At 42.4% G+C, this 15353-nt stretch overlaps 1 non-coding gene and 1 pseudogene across 1 annotated transcript; both read left to right on the top strand.

The window, feature by feature from the left end:
• The first annotated feature begins 11151 nt into the window (after positions 1-11151).
• On the top strand, positions 11152-14176 carry LOC120251302 (annotated as a pseudogene).
• TRNAR-ACG lies at positions 11325-11403 on the top strand. Its single transcript has one exon. It is a non-coding gene; the product is annotated as a tRNA-Arg (tRNA).
• Positions 14177-15353: the final 1177 nt, after the last annotated feature.

The following is a 15353-nucleotide window of genomic DNA, read 5'->3' as shown; positions in this document are numbered from 1 at the left end:
CCTACATTCAGAATAGGAGAGCAATGATCACTATGGGGACTCTACAAGGTCTAGGGAGAAAGGGAATACAGATACTAGTGACTGCTACACTAGTATAGCCATCGAAGCACTTATTCTCTGATACTGGCTGGAAATACCCTAGCTTATAATAGCCTAGTACAGCTAGGAAGATCTTGAAAATACAATACAAATCTTAACAAGAAAGACTCGAATAAGGCGAAGGAATTCTGGTATACACCTGTCTAGATTATAAGCGCTATTCTTAAACTCTTAGATAACTATTAAGCAGATAAATATAACATAAAGAAAGACTAAATATCCTTAATAGGGACCCTATTCGCTCGCCATGGAAGGCCTTAGAAAATAGCTTAGCAAGAGAGCACTCGCTTTAAGGTTGATCTCATCCCATTTAAGTTGCAATGGACCCTATAAGGCCAAGGAATAGATAGAGAAAAGCGAAAGCTATGGCCAAGAATGACTCCGAAAGAGGAATGAATAAAACAAATTACTCTTTCTTTTTGGCGATTCTACCCCTTTCTCCTTTACTTAATAACTAGCTTTCCCAAGACCCTCTCTATGGAAAAGTCTGGCTCCATTAGCTAGTAGCTATGATTGGGTCGATGGGCAACTTTTGCTTATCCGTAAACAACTATATAGATCGTTCAAAGGATTTTACTACTTACACGTAGGTAGCTATTCTTGAGAGGTAGGCAACTTCTACTCGATCAAAAGGAACTAACCAAGACCTATATCTAATCTAATAAGTAAGTCAATAAAAAAGATAAGGGCTTCTCATCTAATGCTTTTGAGCTTACCCGGAGAACGCCCTATATATACGATAACATAAGGGGAAAAGAAAATCTCGAGGTCAATCTAGCTAGTCATTAGACCTAGGAAAAAAATCCATATCTTCTCGTTAGCCCCTCCTCCCATGGGACGAAATCCATCTATCTATCGCCGACAAGGGAAATCTATAGCCCTATTATTTACACTACAATTCTCCCTACATATCCGGACTAGAGGAAACAATGTTAATGGGATAAGGAACGCACCACACTAGATGTAGAGACAATAGAGAGCACAACACTTCCCTTCATCGGCACCCTTAACAAAGATAACCCTTTTCTTTTTTTGGCCTTACATCTCTTTTTGTGTAAGAAACCTTCCCTAAGTGGGCTTGAAGGCCTATTACTCTAGCACTAGTGAAAAAGGGGCCTTTTTTTACTTGTCGGCTTTTAAATACTGAAAGCAAGGAGTGAGTTTAGTTTAATAGATCCTTATATCAAAAGAGATTGCTCACCAATGCTGAACTTCTATACTTTTGAGAAAAGGAGTATGTCTATGAGAAGCTCTTTCTTTGACCATGCTAGGTCTAACTATGAGAAGAGAGGGCGTGTGAGCATAAATCACGGGAAGGTACTTGACAAGATCCCCTTGCTTATATCCCCGTAAGTGCACGGGTTTGTCGAATTAATAATCCCGGGTGAGCGGGGTCGAATCCACAGGGAGTAGGGAGTAAAGACACTTAACTCGATTCTTAGCTATGTGGAAGATCAATAGTGATTAGTGTGAAATTGATTCAATTCTCAACAATAAAAGCAACAAGTAAGTGAGCAAAAATAGAGAAGAGGGTAAGGCAATCGATAAAGATGAGGTACTCAGATAATGTTTCACCTAGGATAATCGCTTCAAGTGCAAGAACTATCTATTATGCTTCCTAATCAATGCCATGGTGAGTCGTGGAAATCCATACATACATAGTCCCAAATCTAAGGTCAACTATGCCTAACTCTATACATGTCCCGGAAGAGAAATCGAACAATCTCAACACCTCGACTCTGCATAGAGTTGCAATGAGCTCTAGGGATTCCAAGTGATAAATCTCTTCCTAAATATAGACCTAACCCTTTGGTCCAGAGCGGAAGGTCCCTAGCCACAATTAAGCCCTAGATACTAAGATCCTCTCAACGCTTCACTCCATTACACGCGCAACTAGGGCCCCGAGCTGAGGGTTCATCCCTTAGACCACTCAGGTCTATTATGGCCGCAAAGAACTCGAGGAATGGAGGTAGAATCTATCATGCCGAAGGGGAAAGGGGGACGCTCCCTGCACCTCTCGACTCACCCTCTCAACCCTCTCCAACCTAGCTTTGTGTAACGCTCATGGTGTGTCACTCACTCACAAGGTTACCAACAAGAACTCTCAACCCTAGTGTCACTCTAGGAGAAATGTTCATACAATAAGCATTCAAGGTTAGAACTCACAATAAACGTCAATTTATTGAAAGCATAATAAAGAAGTTCAATGAAACGAATACCTCCTAGGGTTCACAATCATCCAAGTACCCACTAGGGGTTTAGCTCTCCATGGAGCTTAGTACAATCAAAAGAAATCGAATATAAAAAGCAATGAATCCATAAAGAAACCCCCTCGATGGTCGTGTCGATGGTATTGTGGAAAGTCCTCATGTTGTCGTCCAAAAGATTCCTTCGTCCCGGGTATAGGATACGCCTCGATGGAAGCTCCCGTACCAACCTTCTTCCTAATGGAATCATGATGTCGGAGCCGTAGAACCTCTCCAAAACCTTGGCCAATACCCCTCAAAACCCCTAGCGAAGCCCTCTCGCAAGTTGGGGAAAAAGATGGAGAAAAAGAATACCAAAAATCGGGGCTGAATCGGCTTTAAATAAGGCTGGAATCGGGCAACTCCATGGGCGTGGACGGTACACGCACCCGTGCGGAATTTCCACACGACCGTGTGGATTCTCTAAAACTGTCATTTTTGGCCGGCTGTGAACAGTAACTGCTACAAATGGATCGCTTTATGCCATGTCCGGGGTTACATGTGAACAGTAACTGCACACGTTCATCGAGGTTACATGTGAACAGTATTATGCCAAAAACACTCCCGAATCCACTTTTCATCGAGGTAGCATAAAGCGGGCATACGTTTATGCCGTGGATCGCTTTTGTTTCTTCAATAGACGGATAAGTTGATGGAGATCTTGGTCTATGTGCATAAGTCGGAATGCTTGAGTGTGACTGCCCTTGTGCCCCTACAAATGGTTGTGCAAACTCAAATACGAAGAGGTTGGCACACACTCTAGCATCTCACACCTGACCTATGTCTTCGCGTTTGAACCTTAGCAAGATTCCTTCCAAAATAGGTGCATTATGATCCACATTGGCCTATTTCCTTCATACTCGGCCTCGCAACCCCTACCTACATAAAAGTAACATAAAAACACACATATTAGTGTAAAAACACCGAGAAAAGTAATGCTCAACATAAGGAATGAACGCTCAGCATTCATATCGCACAAGCACTTATCAAACTCCCCCATACTTAAGCTTTTTGCTTGTCCTCAAGCAAACATTATAACATTCGTGCATTAATGAAGAAAAATATTGAAAGTGCTTGGCCTTAGGTTCACTGAGGTATACAAAGAAAGTATTCTACAAGTAAGGAAAATTTCAACACTAAATACGAAAAATCAATGGTCTAGCTAAAAACTTGAATCAAAAAGGACAACAAACCCGAATTTCGTGTATGTGTGTGAACTCACTCAAAAACAACCCAAGGTATACTCCTCAAAGTTCTAAGTACAAAGGGACTTATTTATTTACAAATGTGACAAAAAAATTTAAAAAGATGGTAGTAGCTTCACACATCCTCTACGGTAGCCCTTTTCCAAAGCGGCCACTAAGGTGGCTTTCACACTTTCGAGGTGGTAGCTCTTTCTACCCAGTGGTAGCTTTTCACTCATCCTATGAGATAGTTCTTTCTCTCATTAGGGCATAACTAGTATCCCGACTTGTGAGAGTAGCTTCATACTTCATAGGTGGTAGCTCTTTCCACCCAACAAACACAAATAAACAATAAAAACTATTTTTGTTCCTTTTTTTCATTTAATTAGCAAAAGAAGTAAACCTAACTAGTCCCTTTAACATCGAACATGAGTTTCCAATAGAGTTCAAAGAGTGAGTAGTTCACTAAGTGTAAATTGGGTAAAAATTCCTAGAAATTCAAGCAAGAACTAGAGCATGAAAACATTCAATGTTAACCATTCTCCTAAACTTAAGAATACGATCGTTGCAACTAAGGTGAACCGCCATTGGCCATGTGAGCATATATCATTCAAGAACAATAGAAATGATGTGTGCACTATGAAACTTCCCCACACTTAAGTTGTACATTGTCCTCAATGTACACATGCAAGCTCACTCATAATGTATATCAATGAAGAATATATGTGGAAGAAGCAATCAAAAACAATACTCCCCGACTCCTAGTGTTGCATTTGATGAAGCTAATTTGTTGGGTGTAGTGTTCCAATGGGTTGTGAGCTCATGACGGCCAAGTGCCAAAGCACCTTGGCCGTGTCCATGACTAAGTCTCAATTTCCAAGAAGATAAGACCATCTCGCACGCATACACGAGGGGTTCGATGAAGCTCAAGAAAAAAACAAAAAAATAACTCGAGTGTATAAAAGATGAAGCAATGAATACAACTCGATAATGCAAAATAACATAAACTCATAAGGAAAATCCTTTTCTCGAGTGAACAAGTCTAAGAAGAAGAAAATAAAATAAAATAAGATGCAAGAAAGTAAAGAAGAAGTCAAGTGTCGGTGTCGATAGCTAGTAAATCTGTTTCCACTACTGGTGAAGATGACCTGGTGTCTGCAAAAATAAATGAAGATTGGTAAATAAAAGAGAAAGAGAAGCTTACCGACAAAATGAGAATGAAAGACTATAAAATGGTCGGAAAACTCAATTAACAACCCTCTCAAACGATGGTGAGAGGTTAGGAGAGAGCAAGGATGTGTTCTCAAAACGTTTGAGGGTGAAAAGATGAAGAAAACCAAAAAGATGTTAAAGAGAAACTGCGGTTCTAGCATTTCTGCACATCCACACGGGCGTGTGGAAATTTCCCACGCCCGTGCGCTCGATCCACAGGGGCAGATGCACGCTCCTGTGGACTCTCCATGCAACCGAGAAAATTCTCTAAGACCCACGCCCGTGCGGAAATTCCACACGGGCGTGGAGATTCAGAGGCCCAACTCACAGGGGCAAACGCAAGCCCTTGTGTCTTCTCGGGATGGAGAGATCCTCTGCAGAGATTTGCACGGGCGTGTGAAAATTACCCACGCCCGTGTGTGGTTAACAAGGTCGCCCACAGGAGCAAGTCCACGCCCCTGTGCGCTCTCGGGATAAACCACCTAACTCTGTAGGAATTCACACGCCCGTGCGGAAATTACCCACGGGCGTGTAAAAGTCGCATGGTCATTCACTGGGGCAGCCGCACACCCCCTGTGCCTTCTCTGGATGAGCTCGCAGTGCAAATCCACGGGCGTGTGGAAATTCCACACGCCCGTGTGTTTTCTCTGGATGCCTTAGAAAATTCTGCAGGCTTTGCAGAAAATATTTTTAACATGTTTACACACTCAGAGCCTGGCCTAATATGTAAGTTTTACCAGTGAAAAACATGAGAAATAGCTCAAATGACCAAAACTTCACCAAAACACATGAAAGCACAAGATAACACCAACAGTACACAAGAAAAGCATAGCAATGGCTTAAAAGAATCAAAATACCAACACTCAAGCTCTTATTCATGCAAACACTAAACTAATAAATTAGGAAAACAGTAATTCCTTAGGTTGCCTCCCAAGAAGCGCTTGTTTTACTTCACATAGCTTGACGTACCTCTTCCTTACCTTATGGGGGCTTGAAAAGAGTGTGTTCCTCCCGACTAGATATTGCATAGCTACTTCCTTTAAACCAAAAATCTACTTGCCGGTGTGGAATATTTGTTGGAGAGTCCAACCATCTTACCTTTGGCCTCCAAGGAAACAATTTGGGTTGGGAATTGTCCAAGCTTAGCATATGTGGGTCATTGGATGGTTTCAATCTCCTACCCACATCTTCTCCCAAACCCAAAATCTCTTTCTTGCAATTTATGAATTTATCAATCCCAAAGAGTGGTGCTTGTTCCATTACCTTAGGATTTACTTCTTCTTGTGTATTTTCAGCTTGAAAGGAACATGACACTAGCAAATCCCCTTGAAAATTTTCTCTCTGACAAGCACAATCCTCATTCAAGCTCTCCAAAATCTCAAAATGGTATTCAACTTCTCCCTTTTCATTTTTTATACCAATGTACTCAATTTTGCCCAACTTCTTCATTGTCGTTCACTACCACATCATCTCTACAAGGAACTTGAATTGCTTGCTCAAATGCTTGTTGTTCCTTGGAGAGTGTGTCAAGTATCCCTCCTAATTGATGCTCAAGGTTTTTATAGGAGGCTTCATGACATCTTAGTGTGGTCTCCATATTTTGGACGCAGACATCGGATGCTTTAATGAAGTTATCTAATATTCTTTGCAACTGAAGTGCATCCTCTCCGAGTATCTCACCCTTTTGACTTTCCTCTTGAGGGGCTTCCCAATATTGTCCATCACTATTCCACAAGAAGTTTGGGTAGCCCTTTTCAATTGGATGATATGTGTTGCAACAAGGAATGCTCTGTTGTTGTGAAGCAAAAATTCTATCAACTTTTTCACTCAGAGCTTCAATCTGCAAATATAGAGCAATGACTGGGTCAATCATCATTTAAAATCCTTGCAAGAAAAAGTAAGACATGACAAAATAAAACAAATGAGAATGATGGAAGCATAAGAAAGTGTGAAATAATTTTTTTTTTTAAACAAATAAGAACGGTGATAGAGAAGAGATGTGAAATAGAATGAAGGATAAATAGCTAAGAAAACAAAGTGCAAAGTATCTCTAAACGCCTACTCCCCGGCAACGGCGCCAAAAACTTGACAAGATCCCCTTGCTTATATCCCGCAAGTGCACGGGTTTGTCGAAGTAATAATCCCGGGTGAGCAGGGTCGAATCCACAGGGAGTAGGGAGTAAAGACACTTAACTCGATTCTTAGCTATGTGGAAGATCAATAGTGATTAGAGTTAAATTGATTCAATTCTCAACAATAAAAGCAACAAGTAAGAGAGCTAAAGTAGAGAAGGGGGTAAGGCAATCGATAAAGATGAGGTACTCAGATAATGTTTCACCTAGGATAATCGCTTCAAGTGCAAGAACTCTGTATTATGCTTACTAATCAATGCCATGGTGAGTCATGGAAATCCATACATACATAGTCCCAAATCTAAGGTCAACTATGCCTAACTCTATACATGTCCCGGAAGAGAAATCGAACAATCTCAACACCTCGCACTCGCATAGAGTTGGAATGAGCTCTAGGGATTCCAAGTGATAAATCTCTTCCTAAATATAGACCTAACCATTTGGTCCAGGCGGAAGGTCCCTAGCCACAATTAAGCCCTAAATACTAAGATCCTCTCAACGCTTCACTCCATTGCACGTGCAACTAGGCCCCAGCGGAGGTTCATCCCTTAGACCACTCACTCTATTATGGCCGCAAAGAACTCGAGGAATGGAGGTAGAATCTATCACGCCGAAGGGGAAAGGCGACGCTCCTGTACCTCTCGACTCACCGTCTTAATCATCTCCAACGTAGCTTTGTCTAATGCTCGTGGTGTGTCACTCACTCACAAGGTTACCAACAATAACTCTCAACCCTAGTGTCACTCTAGTAGAAATGTTCATACAATCAAGCATTCAAGGTTGGAACTCACAATAAACATCAATTTATTGAAAGCATAATAAAGAAGTTCAATGAAACGAATACATACTAGGGTTCACAATCATCCAAGTACCCACTAGGGGTTTAGCTCTCCATGGAGCTTAGTACAATCAAAGAAATCGAATGTAAAAGCAATGAATCCATAAAGAAACCCCCTCGATGGTCGTGTCGATAGTCTTGCGGAAAGTCCTCTACTCATCGTCAAAGGATTCCTTCATTCGGTATAGGATATGCCTCGATGGAAGCTCCCCTACCAACCTTTTCCCTAATGGAATCACGATGTTGGAGTAGTAGAACTTCTCCAAAACCATGGCCAATACCCCTCAAAACCCTAGCCGAAGCCCTCTCGCAAGTTGGGGAAAAGATGGAGAAAAGAATACCAAAATCGGGGCTGAATCGGCTTTAAATAGGACTGGAATCGGGCAACTCCACGGGCGTGGATGGTACACGCGCCCGTGCGGAATTTCCACATGGGCGTGGGTAATTTCCACATGCCCGTGGTAATTTCCACACGCCCGTGTGGGTAAATTCCACACGCCCGTGCGGAATTTCCACACGGGCGTCGTGTCGATGGTCTTGTGGACGGTACCTGCTACAGTATTATGCCAAAAACACTCCCGAATCCACTTTTCATCGAGGTAGCATAAAGCGGGCACACGCTTTATGCCGTGGATCGCTTTTGCTTCTTCAATGATGGATAAGTTGATGGAGATCTTGTTCTATGTGCATAAGTCGGAATGCTTGAGTGTGACTACCCTTGTGCCCCTCAAATGGTTGTGCAAACTCAAATACGAGGAGGTTGGCACACACTCTAGCATCTCACCCCTGACCTATGTCTTCGCGTTTGAACCTTAGCAAGATTCCCTCCAAAATAGGTGCATTATGATCCACATTGGCCTATTTCCTCATACTCGGCCTCATAATCCTATCTGCATAAAAGTAACATAAAAACACACATATTAAGATAGAATGCTTCGTATTCATATCGCACAAGTACTTATAAGCAGCACCAAGCCAGCTTTGCAGGAGTCCTATTAAGATAGAATTTGACACAACTTCTACTTCTCAATCTCAGTTCATTTGACAAGGCGAGACTCAAAACCTCTTCTTGAAGTCGAGTCAAGAATGAAAATGTAAAGTGTGAAAGCTAAAACGTTCTCTCACGGTAGGTAGAATGTCCTAATCCTAAGGGAAGTATACTAGGGCTATCATAAGCTAAGACAGTCTAACCGGCATGTCAAAATGTCTCTGATAAAATTGTAAAAAAATTTATCACATGTCCTAGCTGGATCAACAGAAGCAAGCATTGACCAAGCGAACATGCCATCCACTTCCACTTGCGAATCCATAGGTGACACAGACTGCATCCAGTAAGCGAGCCAGTTCATGTACATCGCACTTGCTGGAGAGAGAACAACAAAGGTGGACAAAGTCCCCGTATTAGGAATAGAATAACTTGAGCATACTACTTTGTTTGTGACGATATACCGAGTGAACCGTACTGAATTTTATCAAACCATCGAAGTCAAAAGAGTGCATGAATTCATGCTTTCGCGAGGGCTGTTGCAAGAAGAACTGGACCATGTAATTAGAGTTAGAAATTCTAATACAGAAGAAAGTCACTAGAGAACAGTTCACCAGGACAAGATTGAATGAAGGCAGACCTTATGGGAATAGCCCTTTTCATTGGGCTCCATCTCTAAAACTTTCAATGCATACTAAAAATAGAATATACTCTAGCTAGGATGAAAGCACGAATTCTATTTTTAGTACGACCTATTTGATGGCGAGTTTCAAGCATATGGGAAGGGCTTGAAGGTGGGGTAGGTAAAGGTTTCACGACTTCATATTTCCACATTCGTATGATTCAATGTCGAGAGGAGGGAATGTATAAAGACATACCCCTTCTTGATAGTATTCACTATCGCTTGGTTCTCATTTAGACAAGACATCAATAAAAATCTATGAAGATTGGAATCCCCACCTGTCTTCTCTCTTTTTTGTACTGCAGAGGACTTGGATGTCAACCCTCATTCTCGTTTTATAAAGTAAAGTCAAGTCTCCGCAGACGGAGCAAGACCTTGATAAATGACTTTTGACGACCGACATGTGTGTCGCTCTTTCCTTTGTCTGCTAGCACTTGATGAAGTTGGTTTGGCTCGCTCTTTCTATAACGCTCTTCTTTTGCTCTCTCGTAAAGTAAGTAGGGCGCCAAGGTATGGCTCATCAAAGCCAACCTTGCCATCATGGCTCCTTATTGAAAATGATCCCATCGACATTAGTCACGACACCACCATCATACCCGAAGTAGATTGTTGAGCTTATAGCCTTTTATTTTATGTTGTGGTAGTAGGGATCACATTGGGCATATACATCATGCGTCGAATAAAATATTCGAGCCACAATGTTCCATCCTTTTTCTTGTTGCAATAGTTCTAAGTGCCTCTTGTTTTTTTGTGGTATTCACTCGCCTTCTTTTTTATTCAAAACAATATTTTACTCCTACTCTTACCATGAACGAGAAAGAGATCTAAGGCATCTTGAAGAAAGTCAAGCAGGAAAAGATGACCTGCCCCTAGCTCTAATTCATTTCTATGCTTTGCTATCACAGGAGTACTCTACAACCCATTTTTCACATTGGCTATTCCTTATTGATTGGCATCTCAAGACAAAATCTTTCGTGGTCTCTCCCAAAATTAGATTTGGGTAGAGAATAGTCAGGCAAGTGGGAGGGGTCTCAGATGTAGTAAGTGTTCATTCAGCATAACAACATACTGGCTTGGCAATGGGAAGGCCTTGACTTGAATCATTGAAAGTTCGCAGGGCGTGAACATATCGGTTGGAGGGTTGGATTGGAGGGAAATGCCTAATGGGTTCCTTGTCCATATGTGCTTTTCTGTCACATACTTCATTTCTATGGGCCTATTTTCGAGAGTCAACCGAACCGATGTTGAATGCCTGTCTTGATGATATCGGTAGGGGAATAGAATCTTTTGTTTGATTTTTGATAATGGGAATAGAATCCATTCTTTGCCTTGATTGTCAACAAAGGGAAGGAGTATAGGCACCTCACTTCATAGCGGAAGGCCATTACTTGAAGCAAGCAAAAAGCCGGAATAGAGCGGAAGTAATATCATGTCTTGTTTTTTTGAATCATCCGGCTTTCCTAGAATTTTTTTGAGTTAGAACTTGACTTGCCCTCGACTTCCCTTTGACTATATTAACTAGGGGACTTGCCTCGCTTCCTCTTTTGGGTTAACAGTCGGGACACCGGCTGAGCTTCCCTCGTTCCGATCATATGATTCTAGGTAGGCGAGTTCTTATATGTCGCTTGCTTTTAGGGACCCTCGACCCATGAATACTCACAAGCAATTTGATCACGGCTTCTAGTCCCTCCGGCCTAGGGTGAAAACACACCTTGAGCCGGAACCAAGGTACCAGTTGAGTCCAGTATGTGTGCTACGCCTAATGACTCGTCTTATTCAAAACCCCAATTATGACATCTCTTCTCTCCCACTTCACACCTCGGAACGCACTGTTCTTATAGTCTTATAGAGAGAAACGCGCTTTCACATCTTCTTAACCCGAAATAGCTGAGGAGAGGAAAGGTTCCTTTTTGAGGGTACTCCCGGGAACAGATCCAGTGGAGACGGGGTGGGGCCTGTAGCTCAGAGGATTAGAGCACGTGGCTACGAACCACGGTGTCGGGGGTTCGAATCCCTCCTCGCCCACAACCGGCCAAAAAGGGAAGGACCTTTCCTTTACCTCTGGGGGTAGGAAAATCATGATCGGGATAGCGGACGCAAAGCTATTGAACTATGGGTCTTTTGTCGAAATGGAATGGCCTTACTTTTTCTTTTTATTTATCGTGAATGCTTCGATCATTACATATAGTAACCGGGTGGGAATCAGCATATTTGTGTTTTACTCCCCGTAATTCTTCCTCAGCCAGGCTTGGGCAGAATAGTAGAGCAAGTACAAGTATTAGTAGCATAGCTAAAATGCGTTCCTCGTCATTGTCATTAATATGTTTGCTCGCGGTAATTGTGGCCTATCGGGAGAATCGATGACTGCATCTTTGATGCACTGCTAGTACATCATCTGAGAATTCTTAATTGGCTAGTTGTAAGTAAATAGCCCCCAGGCTATTTACAAGGTATTATCCCGGATCTACGCCGAGGACGGTGATTCTCAAATATCGTAGAACAGAATGGGATACGATGAGATAGAATGCAATAGAAGGAACGGAACGGGTTACCTACTCCTAACGGTCAAAGCGAGCCCTTTAATTCAATTCTTCATTCTTTAATTAGGAATTAATCAAATCTCCCCAAGTAGGATTCGAACCTACGACCAGTCAGTTAACAGCCAACCGCTCTACCACTGAGCTACTGAGGAACAACGGGAGATTCGACCTCATAGAGTTCAACTCCCGTTCTCAACCCATGAACAATATGAGTCCGAAGCTTCCTTCGTAACTCTCGGAACTTCTTCGTAGTGGCTCCGTTCCATGCCTCATTTCATAGGGAACCTCAAAGTGGCTCTATTTCATTATATTCCATCTATATTCCAATTCCATTCATTTAATATCCCTTTGGTGTCAGTGACATAACATAAGAGATGTCATTTATAGTCTATCTCTTTCTATATATGGAAAGTTAAGAAATCATCATATAATAATCGAGAAATTGCAATAGAAAAGAAAAAGGGGAGGTTTGCGATGATTTTGAAATCTTTTCTACTAGGTAATCTATTATCCTTATGCATAAAGATAATAAATTCGGTCGTTGTGGTCGGACTCTATTATGGATTTCTGACCACATTCTCCATAGGGCCCTCTTATCTCTTCCTTCTCCGAGCTCGGGTTATGGAAGAAGGAACCGAGAAGGAGGTATCAGCAACAACTGGTTTTATTACGGGACAGCTCATGATGTTCATATCGATCTATTATGCGCCTCTGCATCTAGCATTGGGTAGACCTCATACAATGACTGTCTTAGTTCTACCATATCTTTTTGTTTCATTTCTTCTGGAAAAATCAAAAAAGCTTTAACAGTATTAGAAATACCAGTACCAGAAACTCAATGCGTAATCTCCGCAATCTCAACATTCAATGTGTATTCTTGAATAATCTAATCTTTCAATTATTGAACCATTTTTATTTTTACCAAGTTCAACGTTAATCAGATTAGTCAACATTTATATGTTTCGATGCAACAACAAGATCTTATTTGTAACAAGTAGTTTTTGTTGGTTGGTTAATTGGTCACTTTTTTTATTCATGAAATGGCTTGGATTGGTATTTATTATTCTGGATCCGGACAAAAATAGATGAAACGGAAGAGATCCGAGCAAATGGAAAAGGAAAAAAAACAAAGGACTTTCACTTTATAGAGACATGCTAGAAAGATAGCCCTGGTTACGATCTTATCTCCCTAATTGGCAATTGGGAAGACTTAAAGAAGATAAAAAAGAAAAGACTTAAGAGTTCCGTGCAGCGAGCCACTCCCCGAGGCCAAGGACGGGGTCGAACCGTCATTCCAGGATTTGCAGTCCGATACATTTCCATTATGTTACCTAGCCAAACCCGCCACCTCATGTGCCAAAAGTAAAACGGTTGTTCTTCCTTCCCCGCTCCCTCTTTTTCTACATATGCGGTGGCGGGCTCCGCGCTCTATATGACCGGCGGCGGGTTACCAGAGAAGAGAAGAGGGACAACTTCTTTCTCCCTTGTCTTGCTCAATCTTCCTTTTTCTGATTGAAAGTTGCAAGCCACTCCACTACTGGTACAGAGGCCAGATAGAAGGTGGCTTCTTCTAGATGTATGTTCAGGCGAAGAACAGATAGAAGCTAGCTCTTGTTTTGGTTGCAACCATGCCCATATAATATAATTTAGCTGACCAAAGTAAAGTGGTCTTACAAAAAGAGAAAAATTAGAGGATAGTAAGTAAGCTTAGAGTTCCGTTCCAAGTGACATGCCTTTTCACTATTTCCAGAGAAAGGTTGCTCATCCAGTCCTGCAGATCAATTGTTTATGCGGCAGTGCGATGCGCTCGAAAATCTATCTTTCGCCTCTCCTCCTTTCCTTGTCTCCATTCTTCTTGATTTGCTTCTTCGCGCAAGCGCTTGGTTCACCCCTTGTTGCATTTCGTGATCCTCCGCTTCAGGATGCCCGCCTTTTTTTCAGATAGCCGGGATCCGACGTTGATTTCCGATTTCAATGTCAGCTCCAGGTTTTTGGGCGGCCCATCTGGTTAGTTTAGCTATCACTGCTGGAAGCCCCTGCGGTTGTTCGGCTGCGTATCTCAAACTAACCCTACCTATTTCATTTTCCTTTCCTGTATCTTTCTATCTATAGGTCGGCTTCGTGCAGATAGATGTTCGCCGTGGGAGATGGATGCTCCTTTAGGTATGCCTTTCCCGGTTGCTTCTTCCCTTATCTGTCTTTTCCATCCAGTGCCCGCACTGCGTCAGAAAATCTTCGTCTTCGATGCAACGCAATAAAGAAGTCTAACTCTTTCTCTCGGCTCATGCGGTCATTGATTCAGTCAGGGGTCATAGTTCACTAGAAAGCCTACGCCCGTCCATTCCTTGAAAGCTTGATCACGCCCGCCCCCCGCCTTTCATCTTGCCCTTGTTACGCAAGACGCCAACAAATCACCCTCTCGCTTAAAGGGCTCTATTCGGTCGGAACCGAAGTCGTCTTGCTTTAGGTTCTCGAACCTTATCTCTAGGATTCCCTGCATTTCACCAAGTCATCGCCAGCAATCTGCTATTATCCCTTGGGCGAGTTCCTGTCTTTTGTCTTGCCCAAAAACAGTCTCTCATTGGAGAAAAACTATCCCACGGCAAGGCAGTCCAGCTGCTTTCTTTATCTCGCTTGCCGCGTCTAGCGTCTTTCGGTGCCCCGGGGGTTAGACCGCTTGGGTTAGATTTTTCTAGCAGTCAACGTTCTTCTCCCATTAGACTTGTCAATCCTTTGTTTGCTCTTTTTTTCCTTCTCTCTTCCAGTTATCTCTTTATTTGACAGGGGCGGAGAATACCACTCTCTCAATAACAAGAAAAAAAAAAGCAACAATTCCGTTTCAAATGGTTTGAGCTTGGAAGCAACCTGCTATCTATCGATAGGCGAGACTGCTATTGGCTGCTTCGCCTATCTATTCTATTATGTATGGCCGGCTTGGAGACAGAAGAGGAAGACCATTATCTCTATCCGAGTACGATCAACGCTTCATTCATTCGTTTTTCCTTGGGGATAACCATAAGCATTGAGATCAATCACCACACCACCTCTATCATACATACGACATTACACGACGCGAGAGTGCATGGTCAACACACACCTACAGCGCCTACGTTCTGCTTGCAGCCAATACAACCACAACCTAACTTGCACGATATTAAACAAGCGAAGCTACTGGTAATCGCGGGGGGACGGCATCCTCCTATACTATAATAGTTAGCAGTAAAAAACAACCGCTTCGGGGAAAGGTCTTTGACCATAAAAAAAAGGAATTCGCTTAACTTAGGCCTTCGGAACAAAGGTTATTCTTTTCATGCTGAAGACGACCCGTGGTGTGTGTGTGTCGTATTCTCTCGTCCCTTTCTCCCTGAACCGTCTGTGACTAGCCTTAGGCTTTCTCAACCAGCTCAGAAATGAGTGTTCAGTCCTTCCCTTCGA

Source organism: Dioscorea cayenensis, chromosome 20 (genome assembly GCF_009730915.1).
Source record: "Dioscorea cayenensis subsp. rotundata cultivar TDr96_F1 chromosome 20, TDr96_F1_v2_PseudoChromosome.rev07_lg8_w22 25.fasta, whole genome shotgun sequence".
Classification (NCBI taxonomy): domain Eukaryota; kingdom Viridiplantae; phylum Streptophyta; class Magnoliopsida; order Dioscoreales; family Dioscoreaceae; genus Dioscorea; species Dioscorea cayenensis.
Note: the sequence above shows the minus strand (reverse complement) of the source record. Positions and strands in the feature narration are given on the sequence as shown.